General features: G+C 45.6%; 1 pseudogene; it reads left to right on the top strand.

Moving 5' to 3' along the window:
• Positions 1 to 15039, top strand: part of LOC140206983 (uncharacterized) — a 291411-nt pseudogene that overhangs the window by 10833 nt on the left and 265539 nt on the right.

The raw sequence follows: 15039 nt of genomic DNA, 5'->3' as shown, positions 1-15039 counted from the left end.
CAGTTAGTTCATACCGGGGCGTGGCCATTCACCTGCTCAGTCTGTGGGAAGGGATTCACTGATTCAGCCTTCCTACAGAGACACCAGTCAGTTCACACTGGGAAGTGGCAGTTCTCCTGCTCAGTCTGTGGCAAGGGATTCAATCGGTCATCTCACCTCGTGACACACCAGTCAGCCCACACAGGGGAATGGCCATTCACCTGCTCAGACTGTGGGAAGGGATTCATTTCGTCATCTCAACTGAAGATACATCAGCGATTTCACACTGGGGAGAGGCCATTCACCTGCTCAGACTGTGGGAAGGGACTTACTATGTCATCTCATCTGAAGGTCCATCAGAGAGTTCACACCGGGGAGCGGCCATTCACCTGCTCAGACTGTGGGAAGGGATTTGCTTCATCATTTCAACTGGTGGCTCATCAGAGAGTTCACACAGGGGAGAGGCCTTTCACCTGCTCAGTCTGTGGGAAGGGATTCACTCGGTCATGTCAACTACAGAGACACCAGCGAGTTCACAGTGGAGAGAGGCCGTTCACCTGCTCTGACCGTGGGAAGCAATTCGCTTAGTCATCTAACCTTATATAACCCCCGCTTCGGCTAGCTGCTTAATATAGGGGGTGATAGCCCCTCAGCCTGGTCAAACTTAAGAAATCTCATTTGGGTGGATGCTTCGTGATGTGTCCCCTGTTACAAATCAGTACCCCAAAATAACAAACAGTACACAATATGTGATTAAGTGATTGAGCTTTATAATTCTTACTTTGACTATGTGGTTAGTGAAGTAAACAAAAAAAGATAAAAGGGCCCACTCTCTCCATTCGTGTCTTCTCATCTCTCTCCGACAAAAGACCATGAAAATCTCTCTTCCAGACTCACAAGGAAGAACATTTCTGTCAGTGGATAGCCCTGCACTCCAAAACCCTGTTATCTCTAGTCGTAACCTAAACATTGCCGCGACAGAGAAACCATTACCTCAGCAGTGAAACATTGCAGAGAGGCCATTACATGAGCAGTGAAACCTTACAGTATGTTACACTTGTGACACGCTACCGGGTTCACACTGGGGAGAAAGTTTCAATAAGCTGCATGCTGGATGTTTGGCCATCACGGTTGCTGAATGCAATTTCGAGAGTGACTGTCAGTGCTGAACTCTGCAATTATTGCTGCTGCTCACCACACCCGGTTCTGCACCCTGGTCACCGGGCATGGAAGGAGTTTCTTCTGCTGCATATTCACCTTTAATGGGACTGGAGTTTAATATTCTGGATCTGAGACAAGTAAATCAGTTCTATTTTAAACTCTGTCTATGGTACTTAGTGAATTCATAACATGACTAGTGTACAGTAGAGAGTCAACTCAGACCGGCAGGACTCTGCCAGTGATTCAGTTCCACAACAGTCCTTTTAAATCCTCCCCTGTTATTCACCTCTGGCTCTCCCTATGGGATAGGTTCCAGTCACCACTCTGTGGGTGAAGAGGTTTCCCTTGAACTTTCTGTAGACTGAATAAGTCGAGGAGAAGGGAATCAGCAGCGGGGCATGGCAACGAATGTCAGACTAGCAACATTTGGAAGCTGATTGATGGAGAAAATCTTTTGGTTGTCTGACTGATGACACAAACAATACCTGTGGTGAGGTGCTCCACTGGTCGAGGAACATGTGTGTTGGGAATGGTTTTATTTATTGAGGGATTTGTTCCTGCTTGTTTATCCTGTAATATTATATCCAGATGGTTATTATGGATTATCCTATCTGTAATAATGTATTGATTATCAAATAATTTGTAAGATTTTGACTATAAAACTGGATCAGGCTTGAATTTATGGTGCCTTTATGAAGTGATGGAGGGCATTCATGAGTTTGAATTTTAAAGCAAGATTTTGGTGAGTGATATTTGCCACTTGATTGTACCTCTGTAAGTTATCACATTGAGTTAAACTGCTGCAGGATTCTGAAATGTGTTGGATTGTTTCTGGTTTTTCTTGGCATTTTCTGCACTTACTGCCTTGTTTGTTTGTACTTCATTTACTTTTGATTTTTTTTTTCCTTTTGTTAACCATCCTGTCCTGTACAGGTGTACCCCACTTTTCAAACGTTCGCTTTATGAAACCTCACTGTTACAAAAGACCTACATTAGTTCCCTGTTTTCTCTAACAGAAGGTGTTTTCACTGTTACAGAAAAATCAGTGCACGAAAAAATCAGCGAGCCATAAAAGGCAGCGCGTGCCCCGAGCAGCCGCTCTCCCTCCGGATTCGGAATGGCATTCTCGCTGGCATTGCTTAAACACATTGCATTAAGCAGCCGTTAGCGAGATGAGTTCTAAGGTATTGGAAAAGCCTGAAAGAGCTCGTAAGGGTGTTACACAGCGTAAAATTAGACATAATTAAGCGTTTTGATCATCGTGAACGAAGTAAGGACAACATGAGTTTGGTTTGTGGAAGCTGACGAAGATGATGTTGAAGAGGTTTTGGCATCCCATGACCAAGAACTGATAGATGAAGAGCTGATGCAATTGGAAGAGGAAAGGATCACAATCAAAACCGAATTCATCAGTGAAATAAACGTGAAGCAACTGCGTGAGATTTTCGCTGCAATGATAAAGTACGACTTTAATTTTGAAAGGGTACGTCGGTTTAGGGGATATTTGCAGGATGATTTGAGTGCTTACAAAGAACTGTATGATCTAAAAAGGTGCGAGGCTCAGCAGTCAAGCAAGCCTTCCACATCAGCCACAGCAGACAACGAACCTCGGCCTTCGACATCGAGGTGGGCAGACATAGGAGAAGATGAGCTGCCTGCCTGATGGAAACAGACGACACCCCAGTGTCCCACCACCCCAACCCCCAGATCACAGACAGATAGTGATTCGCGGAGAATGCAGCGGTAGCTGGGGGCGCACACAGCACATCTTTAAGAAAAAAGCGGAAATAAACATGCTAATTAATTAGGTGCTGCCCGACACATAATTGACGGCCCAGATCACGGAGGGTCATACTCATTCCACTGGTTAATGTTTTCTTTCATAGTGATGATTCATTTTTCTGAGTATCTCATTTAAGTTTTCTGGCCTGTCTTTCTTATCACGACTGCTTATCAGATACTTACATGCTTCTTGAAAGAACAAGCTGGTAGTGGAGTTGTGTGGCTCTGTTGGTAAAATATTAAATAAAATCATTAGAAAGAGGTGGCATAGGGTTGGAAGGTGTACAATCCATGGGTAGAATTAAGGAACAGCAAATGTAAAAAAAATCCCTGATGGGAATTGTATAGAGACCTCCAAACAGTAGTGAGTATGTAGTCCACACATTACAATGGGAGATAGAAAATGTGTGCCAAAAGGGCAATGTTACAATACTCATGGGGGATTGTCATGCAGGTGATTAGGAAAATTAGGATGGTGTTGGTCTCAGAGGAGGAATTCCTAGAATTCCTACAAGATGCGTTTTTAGAGCAGCTCGTGGTTGAACCCACTTGGGGATCAGCTATTCTGGACTGGGTGTTGTAATGATCCAGAATTAATTAGGTCACTTAAGTTCAAAGAACCCTTAAGGGCAAGTGATCTTAATATGATCAAATTCACCCTGACATTAGAGAAGGAGAATCTAAAGTCAGATGTGGAATAAAGAGAATTAGAGAGGGATGAGAGAAAAATTGGTCAAAATTGATTTGAAAAGAACATGGGCAGGATGAAAACATAGCAGCAATGGCAGGAATTTCTGGAAGCAGTTTGGAAGTCACAGGATATATGCAGTGGCATGCAAATGTTTGGGCGCCCCTGGTTAAATTTCCGTTACTGTGAATAGTTAAGCGAGTAAAAGATGACCTGATTTCCAAAAGGCACAAAGTCAAACATGGCACATTTCTTTAATATTTTAAGCAGGATTACATTTTTATTTCCATCTTTTACAGTTTCAAAATAGCAAAAAAGGAAAAGGGCCCGAAGTAAAAGTTTGGGCACCCTGCATGGTCAGTACTTAGTAACACCCCCTTTGGCAAGTATCACAGCTTGTAAACGCTTTTTGTCGCCAGCTAAGAGACTTTCAATTCTCGTTTGGGTAAATTTCTGGGTTCAGTGTTTAGTAGCAAAGCACTGACTGTGGAAATTACAAATCAGAATATTATTGGAGTCACATAGTCCAGCAGCACTGAAGCAGGCCCTTCGGCCCTTCTAGTCAATGCTGACCTGCTTTTGTTTTTACTGCCTATTTGCGAATACCTGCACATTGCCTTCATTAAAGTACATATATGTCACCACATATAACCGTGAGATTCTTTTTTTCTACAGGAACACTTAGCAAATCTATAGAATAGCAACAGGATCAATGAAAGATCAAGTGGAGCATATAATTCAACACTTCACTTGTGAGTCCTGAATGGTGGTAAGGGAGGAAGTGTAAGGGCATGTGTAGCACTTGTTCCGCTTACACGGATAAGTGCCAGGAGGGAGATCAGTGGGGAGGGATGGGGGGGATGAATGGACAAGGGAGTCGTGTAGGGAGCGATCCCTGCGGAATGCAGAGAGAGGGGGGGAGGGAAAGATGTGCTTAGTGGTGGGATCCCGTTGGAGGTGGCGGAAGTTACGGAGAATAATATGTTGGACCCGGAGGCTGGTGGGGTGGTAGATGAGGACCAGGGGAACCCTATTCCTAGTGGGGTGGCAGGAGGATGGAGTGAGAGCAGATGTACGTGAAATGGGGGAGATGCGTTTAAGAGCAGAGTTGATAGTGGCGGAAGGGAGTTCAGGGCCCCAAACAGTCCTTCCAGGTGAGGCAACACTTCACCTGTGAGTCGACTGGGGTGATATACTGCGTCCGGTGCTCCCGATGTGGCCTTTTATATATTGGCGAGACCCAACGCAGACTGGGAGACCGCTTTGCTGAACATCTACGCTCTGTCCGCCAGAGAAAGCAGGATCTCCCAGTGGCCACACCTTTTAATTCCACATCTCATTCCCATTCTGACATGTCTATCCACGGCCTCCTCTACTGTAAAGATGAAGCCACACTCAGGTTGGAGGAACAACAACTTATATTCTGTCTGGGTAGCCTCTAACCTGATGGCATGAACATCGACTTCTCTAACTTCCACAAATGCCCCACCTCCCCCTTGTACCCCATCTGTTACTTATTTATATACACACATTCTTTCTCTCACTCTCCTTTTTCTCCCTCTGTCCCTCTGAATATACCTCTTGCCCATCCTCGGGGACACCCCCCCCCCCGTCTTTCTTCCTGGACCTCCAGTCCCATGATCCTCTCGTATCCCCTTTTGCCTATCACCTGTCCAGCTCTTGGCTCCATCCCTCCCCCTCCTGTCTTCTATAATTTTGGATCTCCCCCTCCCCCTCCAACTTTCAAATCCCTTACTCACTCTTCCTTCAGTTAGTCCTGACGAAGGGTCTCGGCCTGAAACGTTGACTGCACCTCTTCCTAGAGATGCTGCCTGGCCTGCTGCGTTCACCAGCAACTTTGATGTGTGTTGCTTGAATTTCCAGCATCTGCAGAATTCCTGTTGTTTGCATATAATTCAACAAACTGTGTAACTGCAAATATAATTAAATGTCAATAAATAACGAGAGCAATGGTTGTAACCTTGGGGAACCCTACCGGGCCGGGCCTTGAGTCAAATAAGCATCCTCCCACCATCACTCGCTGCTTCCTACCATCAAGACAACTGTGCATCCAGTTAGCCAGCTCTCCCTGGATCCCATGTGATCTAACTTTCCACAGCAACTTACCATGCTGAACCTTGTCAAAGGCCTCACTGATGCCCATGTCGGCCACGATCCTGGGACAGAGGTGTCACTGATCAGAGGGCACAGATTTAAACAGAGGACGAAGAGGTTTACAGGGATCTGAGGAAGAGATTTTTCACTCCGAGGGTAGCTGAAATCTGGAACACACTGTCCGAGGTAGTGGTGAAGGCAGGTCCCTTCACAACATTACGAAGTGGATGAGCATTGAAACTGCCGAGATACAGTCAGCTATGAACCGAGTGCTGATAAATGGGACCAGTGTGGACAGTGAGTGGATGGTCAGAACAGGTATGGCCGGCCAAAGGTCTGTTTCCGTGCTGTGTGATCCACCACTCCGGACATGACAAATTAACGATGGTGGCACCGCAAAGCATTGATTTCAAAACTCCACACCCCTCTCCAACCTGAAATAAACCAGACTGAACCCCTTTGTCACCACTGTGAATATCTGTTTCTGTCAAGGTAACGTACAAATTGGTCACTTCTGCTAAACAACTGGCAATTGATGAAGTCCCTGTGTCGTCTTCCATTAATGTTGCTTCCTTACAGCAAAACTAACCCTCTCACTGTGTCAGAATCAGTGATTAAATCCGGCCCCAAACACTGTGCTTTCATCCCTGCACATTGTAACTTGAACCATCTCACTGAGGGTCTGATGGAGACACAACCCCTGCCCTCTGCACATGTGGTCACATCTCCCCTGCTTCTGACATTTCAAATACCCTCAGTATGGTTTTCTGATTCAGTCTGAAGGTTATGGTACATTCAGCTGTTCGTCAGACCTGACAAACCATGTCTTCCCACAACTGGTTCCACCTGTTGGTGTGTCCTCTTTCCTCCACCTCCAGGAAAGCTGCATCTCCACACAAACTCCTCACTTGAGATGAATGTCTGTACCCGTGACACAGGAAATCACATCACTGTCTCTCTCCTGATACCATCCGGGAAGCGGTACCGCAACATAAAAGCCAGGACCAACAGGCTCCGGGACAGCTTCTTCCACCAGGCCGTCAGACTGATGAACTCACGCTGACTTGAGTGTGCTCTATATTACATTGTCTGTTTTATTTATTATAAACTAATATAAATTACTATGATTGCACGTTGCACATTTAGATGGAGACGTAACGTAAAGATTTTTACTCCTGATGGATGTGAGAAATAAAGTCAATTCAATTCAATTCCTGATTCCGTGTCTGAGCTGCTCGCCTCCGGGTATCCTCCGTCAACAAGCTTCTTCCTCAGTCACCATCTGTCAGATTATAAAAAAACAATTAAAACGATCTATCAGACAGCTCCTGTACCCCTCCACCCCTGAACAGGTTCCCCTGTTAAAACTCTCTGCTCAGTCCCTTCCCTATTCCCTTTCCCTTTCAGACTCCCGATGTGCCAGCAGATCCGAATTCACCGTGTGGACATTTCTACCCCACAGGAGGCTGTACAAACCCGTGTCCTTCTCTGATGCACAGCTCAGTCACCCCAATCCCTGTCTGCACTCGCAGCCCATGACGGTGACAGCTGTCCTAGACTCTGTAACTCACAATCTTGTAACACATAATCTTGTTCACAGCAAGTTTAGACAGTCATTAATATGAAGAGAGAATTGTTGTTTCCTGAAAGGACAGGCGAGCGAAGCTGTCTGATCCAATTCACCAGATGGTCCGGTGTTTACAAGTTAATTTGTCCCGGGACCCACACCCACACCCACTCATAACCCCGACCCACACAGACAGACAGACAGACAGACAGACTGTCCCTTCGCCCCAAACCCCCTGCAGAACCACAAGGAATTGATCCACGGCCCGGGCTCGGTCGCAAAGTGAAAACCGGGGCTGAGGAGAGCCCGGAGACAAACACCCCGCTGCCCACTCCACCAACAACACGACACAGCCGGACACATCTCACAACACCGGATCCGCTCCCGATGAAACCCGAATTTAATTTTGTTGTTCCAGATCAGACCCAACAAAAGGTGTTTTAAAATTGAAGCCCTCCCCCTCACGTGACGTCACACAGCGCCCCCCCACGCGTCTGACGTCACCCATGGTCTCCCCGTATCTGCATCTGCTGTCACGAGCACGGTGCCTTACGTCACACACGCGCTGCTGTGCTCGAGCTTTTTCGGTTTAACGGCTGTGCTACTGAGCGCGAGGCACGCCCACCACCCGAACAGTCAACAGAGGAATTGAATTGATTGCAGAGCTGCGCTATTCCCATTGGTGTGAAGCGATGTCAATCACTGGTTACACCCAATAGTGGTGGCCGACCAGCCGAGAGGGCGTTACTCCGTTAAAGCGGAACAAATCCCAAAGTAAATGTCCGCTTTCTGATTTATTTCCATTTCCCTCCGAGGGAAGTTGGGGCGTTTGTGAAGCGTCTCCTGCGGCCGGAGTCTGATGTATCGCTGAGAGGTAGGAGGAGACCGCTCGGCCCGTCGGTTTGATGCCGGTTCCCCGGGGAGGGAGAGGATGAAGACGGTGAGAGAGGGGGCGGACAGGATGTTTGTCCCGGTGGGGACAGGAGGGGCTCATCTGTGGAAATGTCTGAGCCCACGGTGGTGGCGATTCACCACATTGGGGGCAAACACCGGCAGACTGTTGCCCTGCAAGCGGGGCCAATGGTCCGGGCAAAGTGACAATTATTTGTGTTTTGTTGAGACTGTACCGGGAATATGGTGTAAAATCCCGCTCCCCACACTAACACGGGTTATACAGACCAAAGAACAAACTGCCGGAGGAACTCAGTGGGTCGGGCAGCATCTGTGGAGGGAAATGGACCGTCAACATTTCGGGCCGAGACCCTCCCTCTGGACTGAGAGTGGACGGGAAATAGTCCGAGAAAAGAGGTGAGGGGTGGGGATGGGGCAAGAGCTGGGGAGTGAGAGGTGGGTCCAGGTGAGGGGGAGGTGGGAAGGTGGAAATAGTGACAGGGGTGGGAGGTGAGTGGTTGGGGCAACACGGGGCTGCAGAAGATGGAAATTAATTCCATAGAGGATTAACAAAGAGGTTAGAGAGTATTTGTTATAGAGAGTGCAATGAAGATTCACCAGACTGATCCCTGGAGTGGTGGGTCATCATATGAAGAAAGATCAAATGTGATAACCCTTTCATTTCGAGAATCGAGGACTGAGAGGTGAACACATTAAAATGCACAACATCATTACCGGCTGAACCAGGGATCCCAGTCTCTGAAAAAGGGGGTGGACTGTCTGGGACTGAGATGAGGGGAAATTTCTCCACTCCGAGGGTGGTGAGTGTCTGTAAATCCCCACCACAGAGGGCGGTGAAGACTCAATGATCGTCCTCACATAAAACAGAGACCGGCAGATGTGAGGAGACTGAAGGGATCGAGGAAATGAGGATCGGACAGAAACACATGGCTGAGATGGGAGAGACGTCGTCATCTTGTTGATGGTTAGAGGGGCTGAATGGGCACATCCTGCTGTTTCAGTGTTCCTGTCAGTGAGGACAGAGAAATATGTATAGAAATTAGAAACATAGAAAAACTATAGCAGAATAGAAGCCCGTTTGCCCGCAACGCTGTGCCGAACATGTCCTTATTTTAGAAATCACCTGGGGCTACCCTCTATTTTTCTAAACTCCATGCCTAGGAGTCTCTTAAAAGACCCCATTGTATCCGTCTCCACCACCGTTGCTGGCAGCCCATTCCATGCACTCACCAGTCTCTGTGTAAAAAACTTACCCCTGACAATCTCCTCTGTACCTACTCCCTAGCACCTTAAACCTGTGTCCTCTTGTGGCAGCCATTTCAGCACTCGGAAAAGCCTCTGACAATCTACAAGATCAATGCCTCTCATCATCTTGTACACCCCTATCAGGTCACCTCTCATCCTCCAGCTTAAACCTGTGTCCTCTTGAGACAGCCATTTCAGCCCTCGGAAAAGCCTCTGTCTCTCCACACGATCAATGCTTCTCATTTTATACACCTCTATCAGGTCACTTCTCATCCTCTGTCGCTCCAAGGTGAAAAGGCAGAGGTCACTCAACCTATTCCCATTAGGCATGCTCCCCAATCCAGGCAACATCCTTGCACCCTTTCTATGGTTTCCACATCATTCCTGTAGTGAGGTGACCAGAACTGAGCACAGAACTCCAAGTGGGGTCTATTCAGGATCCTATAAACCTCCAACATTACCTTTCGGCTCCTAAATTCAATCCCACAGAAGGCCAATGCACTGTACGTCTTCTTTACCACAGAGTCAATGTGCATAGCAGCTTTGAGTGTCCTATGGACTCGGCGTCAAGATCCCTGTGATCCTCCACATTGCCAAGAGTCTTACCATTAATACTATATTCTGCCATCATATTTGGCCTAACAAAATGAACTATCTCACATTTATTTGTGTTGAACTCCATTTACCACTTCTCAGCCCAGTTTTGCATCCTATCAATATCCAGCTTTAACCTCTGACAGTCCTCCACACTATCCACAACACCCCCAACCTTTGTGTTATCAGTAAATTTACTAACTCATCCCTCCACTTGCTCATCCAGGTCATTTATAAAAATCCCGAAGATTTGGGGTCCCAGAACAGATCCCTGAGTCACACCACTGGTCATCAACCTCCATGCAGAATATGACCCATCTACAACCACTCTTTGTCTTCTGTGGGCAAGCTAGTTCTGAATCCACAAAGCAATGTCCTGTTGGATCCCCTGCCTCCTTACTTTCTCAATAAGCCTTGCATGGGGTACCTTGTTAAAGATCATCTGAAAGTCTGAGCAACCAACATGCGCCGTCTCTGCTTTATCTATCTTGCCTGTTATTTCCTCAAAGTATTCCAAGAGATTTGTCAGACATGATTTCCTCTAAAGGAATCTTGCTGACCTTGTCCTGTATATAACTGTCATCATCATTCGTCCCCAATTACAGTGCCCAAAAATTTCACACTTAATACACTCAAACATATTCCTGACCACTGAGATCAGACTAACAGACCTATAATTTTCTTTCTTCTTCCTCCCGCTCTTCTTAATGAGTGGAGTGACATTTGCAACTTTCTGGTCTGCCAGAACTGTTCCAAAATCTAGTAATTCGTATAGATAATTACTCATTACTTTAAGAGAAAACTAAGGGGGAAATTATTTGTTCAGAGGCGGGGAGTGTGTGCAACGAGCTGCCAGAGCAAATGGTAGGGTCGATTTCAACCTTTAAGAGAAGTTTGCTTTGGGCCATGGATGAGAAGGATATGGAGGGCCATGGTCCAGATGGAAGTTGTTGAAACTCGGCAGCTTTGGCACAGACTAGATTGGCTGAATGGCATTTTCCTGTGTTGTGGTGTTCTATGACTCTAATGCCTTCATAATCTCTTCAGCTACCTCTTTCTGAACCCTGGGGTGTTCACGTTCTGGTCCAGGAGTCTTATCTACCTTCAGGCCTTTCAGATTCCAAAACACCTTCTGTCCTTGGTAAAAGCAAGTATCCTCACTTCTGCCCCAGATACTCCTGAATGTTAGGCATTTATGTATTAAATTTAATGATACAATTGACTTCAATCTGCAGGAGGATTGGGAAAGTCAGATTTGTGTGAGATTGCAAGAGAGGGAATGTATTGAGTGCTTATGAAATGGGTTTTTAGAGCAGCTGATGGTTGAGCCTACTCGGGGAACTGTTATCTTAGATTGGGTGTCGTGTAATGACCCAGATCTTATTAGGGAAGTTAATGTGAAGGAACCATTAGAAGGCAGTGATTATAATATGATTGAATTCCTACTGCAATTTGTGAGGGAGAAGCATAGGTCACATGCGTAGTATCGCAATGGAACAAAGGGAATTACACAGGCATGAGAGAGGTGATTCTCCAGGTGGATTGGAGAAGGATACTGGTGGGGATGACGCCAGAGCAGAAATGGCTGACGTTTCTGGGAATAGTTCATAATGTACCGAACAGATATGTCCCGCAGAAGTAGTTCTCAAACAGCGGGGCTAGGCTACCGTGGCTGAAAAAGGAAGATAAGGACTGTAAAAAAAAGCCAAGGAAAGTGCATATAAGGTAGAAAAAGTGATTCGGAAGTTAGATAATTGGGTAGCTTTTAAAATCCAACAACAAGCAACTAAACAAAAAGCTATTTGAAGGGGAAAGATGAAATATGAGAGCAAACTAGACAATAATATAAACCATTATAAAATTGTGAAAGGGAGGTGAGAGTTTATATTGGGCCACTGGAAAATGATGCTCATGAGATAGAAATGGGGAAGAGATGGTAGATGAACTTGATAGGTACCTTACATCCATCTTCTCTGTGGAAGACTCCAGCAGTGTGCCAGAGATCCGTGAGTGTCAGGGAGCAGGAGTGAGTGCCATTGCTATTACAAAGGAAAACGTGCTAGGCAAACTCAGGTTCTTAAAGTGGATAAGTCACCTGGACCAGATGGACTACATCCCAGAGTCCTGAGAGAGGTTGCTGAAGAGATAACAGATGCATTGGTCATGACCTGCTAAGAATCACTTGATCCTGGCATGGTCCCAGAGGACAGGAAGATTGCAAATGTCAATCCACTCTTTGAGAAGGGAGGAAGGCAAAAGAAAGCAAATTATAGTCCAGTTAGACTAACCTCTGGCTGGGAAAGTGTTGGAGTCTATTATAACAGATGAGGTTTTGGGCTACTAGGAGACTAATGATAAAATAAGTCAAAGCCAGCATAGCTTTTATACAGGGAAATCTTGCCAGACAAATCTGTTAAAGTTCTTTGAGGAAGTGATAAGCAGGGTGGACAAATGAGAGACAGTGTATATCATTTACTTGGATGTTCAGAAGGCATCTGATAAGGTGTCACACATGAGACTGCTTGACAGGATAAAAATCAGAAGAAATACTGGCATGGATAGAGGAATGGCTGACAGCCAAGAGTGGGAATAAAAGGAGCCTTTTCTGTTTGGCTAACAGTGACTAGTGGTCTTCAGGGGTCAGTATTCAGTCCGCTACTTTTCACATTGTTTGTCAATCATTTGGATAATGGAATTGATGGCTTTGTGGCAAGGTTTGCAGATGATACAGAGATAGGTGGAGGCGTCGGTAGTGCTGAGGAAGCAATGTGATTGCAGGAGGACACAGACAAATTTGAAGAACAGGCAAAAAGGTGGCAGATGAAATACAATATTGGATAATGCATTTTGGCAAAAAGAACAATAGTGAACTATTATCTGATTGGGGAGAAGGTTCAAACAACAGAAGTACAGAAGGAAATAGGAGACGTCGGGCAAGACTCCCAGAAGGTTAATTTACAGGTGGAGTCTGTGGTAAAGAAGGTAAATGCAATGCTGGCATTTATTGAAAGTGAAGTAGAACATATAAGCAAGGAGATAATGCTGGTACTTTACCAGACACTACTTAGGCTGCACTTAAGAGTATCTGGCACCCATATCTCAGAAAAGGTGTGTTGTCATTGGAGAGAGTCCAGTGGATACTGAAGAAGATGATTCTGGGAATGAAGGGGTTAAGATATGAGGAGCATTTCCCAGCCTTGGGCCTGTACTCCTGCACTGACACATGTTTAATAAATGCAGATGATGGGGGGTAAATCTCACTGAAACCCACAGAATGTGGGAAGGTCTGGATAGGGTGGATGAGGAAAGGACTTTTTGTATGGTGGGTGTAGCCATAATAGAGGGCACAGCCTCGAAACTGAGGAGCCACCTTTTAGAGTAGTTAAGGAGAATTTTATTTAGTCAGAGAGCAGTGAATCTGTGGAATTCTCTGACACAGACGGCAGTGGGGGCCAAGTCTGTGGGTACATTTAAGGCAGAAGCTAGTAGTTTGCTGATCAGTCAGGGCATTACAGGAGATGTCGAGGAGACAGGTGCATGGGGCTGAGTGAGAACCAGGATCAGCCATGATAGAACAGCGGAGCAGACTCGATGGGGCTGAATGGCCTAATTCTGCTCCTATGTCTTATGGTCTTATAATGCTAGTGTCTTACACAGTGAAGATTGACACAGAATACTTATTACACTCAGCCGCTATTTCTTAACTATTACTGACTCAGCAGCATCATCTTCCAGCGGTACAATATCAACTCTTGCCTCTCTTTTACTCTTTATATATCTGAACAACTTGATATCATTGGCTCACTTACCTTCATTTTTCATCTTGTCTCTCCTGTGTTTTTTTTTCAGTTGTCTCCTGTTGGTTATGTAAAAGCTTTCCAATCCTCTAACTTCCCACCATTTTCTTGCTGTATTATATGACCCCGCTTTTGTTTTTATCAGAAACAGAAGAAAATCTGTGGATGCTGGGAATCCAAGCAACACATACACAAAATGCTGGAGGAACCTAGAAGGCCAGGCAGCACATATGGGACAGAGTAAACAGTCGATGTTTCGGGCCGAGACCCTTCACCAGGACTGGGGGATAAAAGCCGAGACCTCAGATGAAGAGAGTGTGGGGGTGAGAGGGGTGGAAGAAGTGGAAGGTGATCAGTGAAACTGGGAGAGGGGGAGTAGTGAAGGAAAAAAACTTATCAGGATATAATTTCCTTAACGATTCTCGAAACATGATTGCTATTGCCTCCACATCTCTTCAGCCACCTCTTTCAGATCTCTGCCGTGTTCACCATCTGGTCCAGGTGATCTATTTACCTTCAGACCTTCTGTTTCCCAGAACCTTCTCCTGAGTAACGTAACTTTACACATTCTGACCACTGACATCTGGGACTTCCATATTCCTGCCAGTGTCTTCGACAGACAAGAGTGATGTACAATACTTATTCAGTTTATCTGCCATCACCTTGCACCCCCACCCCATTACTACCTCTCCAGCATCATTTTTCAGTGGTCCGATATCCACTTCCACCTCTCTTTTACACTATATCTACCTGAAGAAAAATTTGGTATCCTCTTTAATATTACTGGCTAACTCACCTATGTATTCCATCTTTTCCTTCTTAATTATTTTAGTTGCATTCTGTTTGTTTTTAAAAGCTTCCCAATCCTCTAACTTCTGAGTAATTTTTGCTCTATGCCCTCTCTGGTTTTTATGTTGTCTTTGATTTCCCTTATCAGCCACGGTTTTGTCACCTTACCTTTGGAATACTACTTCCTCTTTGTGATGTGTCTTTTGCATGCCACTGTATAGATCCTGTGCCTTCCGAATTGCTTCCAGAAATTCCTGCCATTGCTGCTCTGTTTTCATCCCTTTTCAAATCAATTTTGACCATTTTTTCTCTCATGCCTCTGTAATTCTCTTTATTCCACATCGGACTTTAGCTTCTCCTTCTCTAATGTCAGGGTGAATTTGATCATATTAAGATCACTTGCCCCTAAG

This window comes from Mobula birostris, chromosome 13, assembly GCF_030028105.1.
Source record: "Mobula birostris isolate sMobBir1 chromosome 13, sMobBir1.hap1, whole genome shotgun sequence".
In the NCBI taxonomy this organism is placed as follows: domain Eukaryota; kingdom Metazoa; phylum Chordata; class Chondrichthyes; order Myliobatiformes; family Myliobatidae; genus Mobula; species Mobula birostris.
The sequence above is the reverse complement of the archived record's forward strand: the minus strand, read 5'-3'. Positions and strand labels throughout refer to the sequence as shown.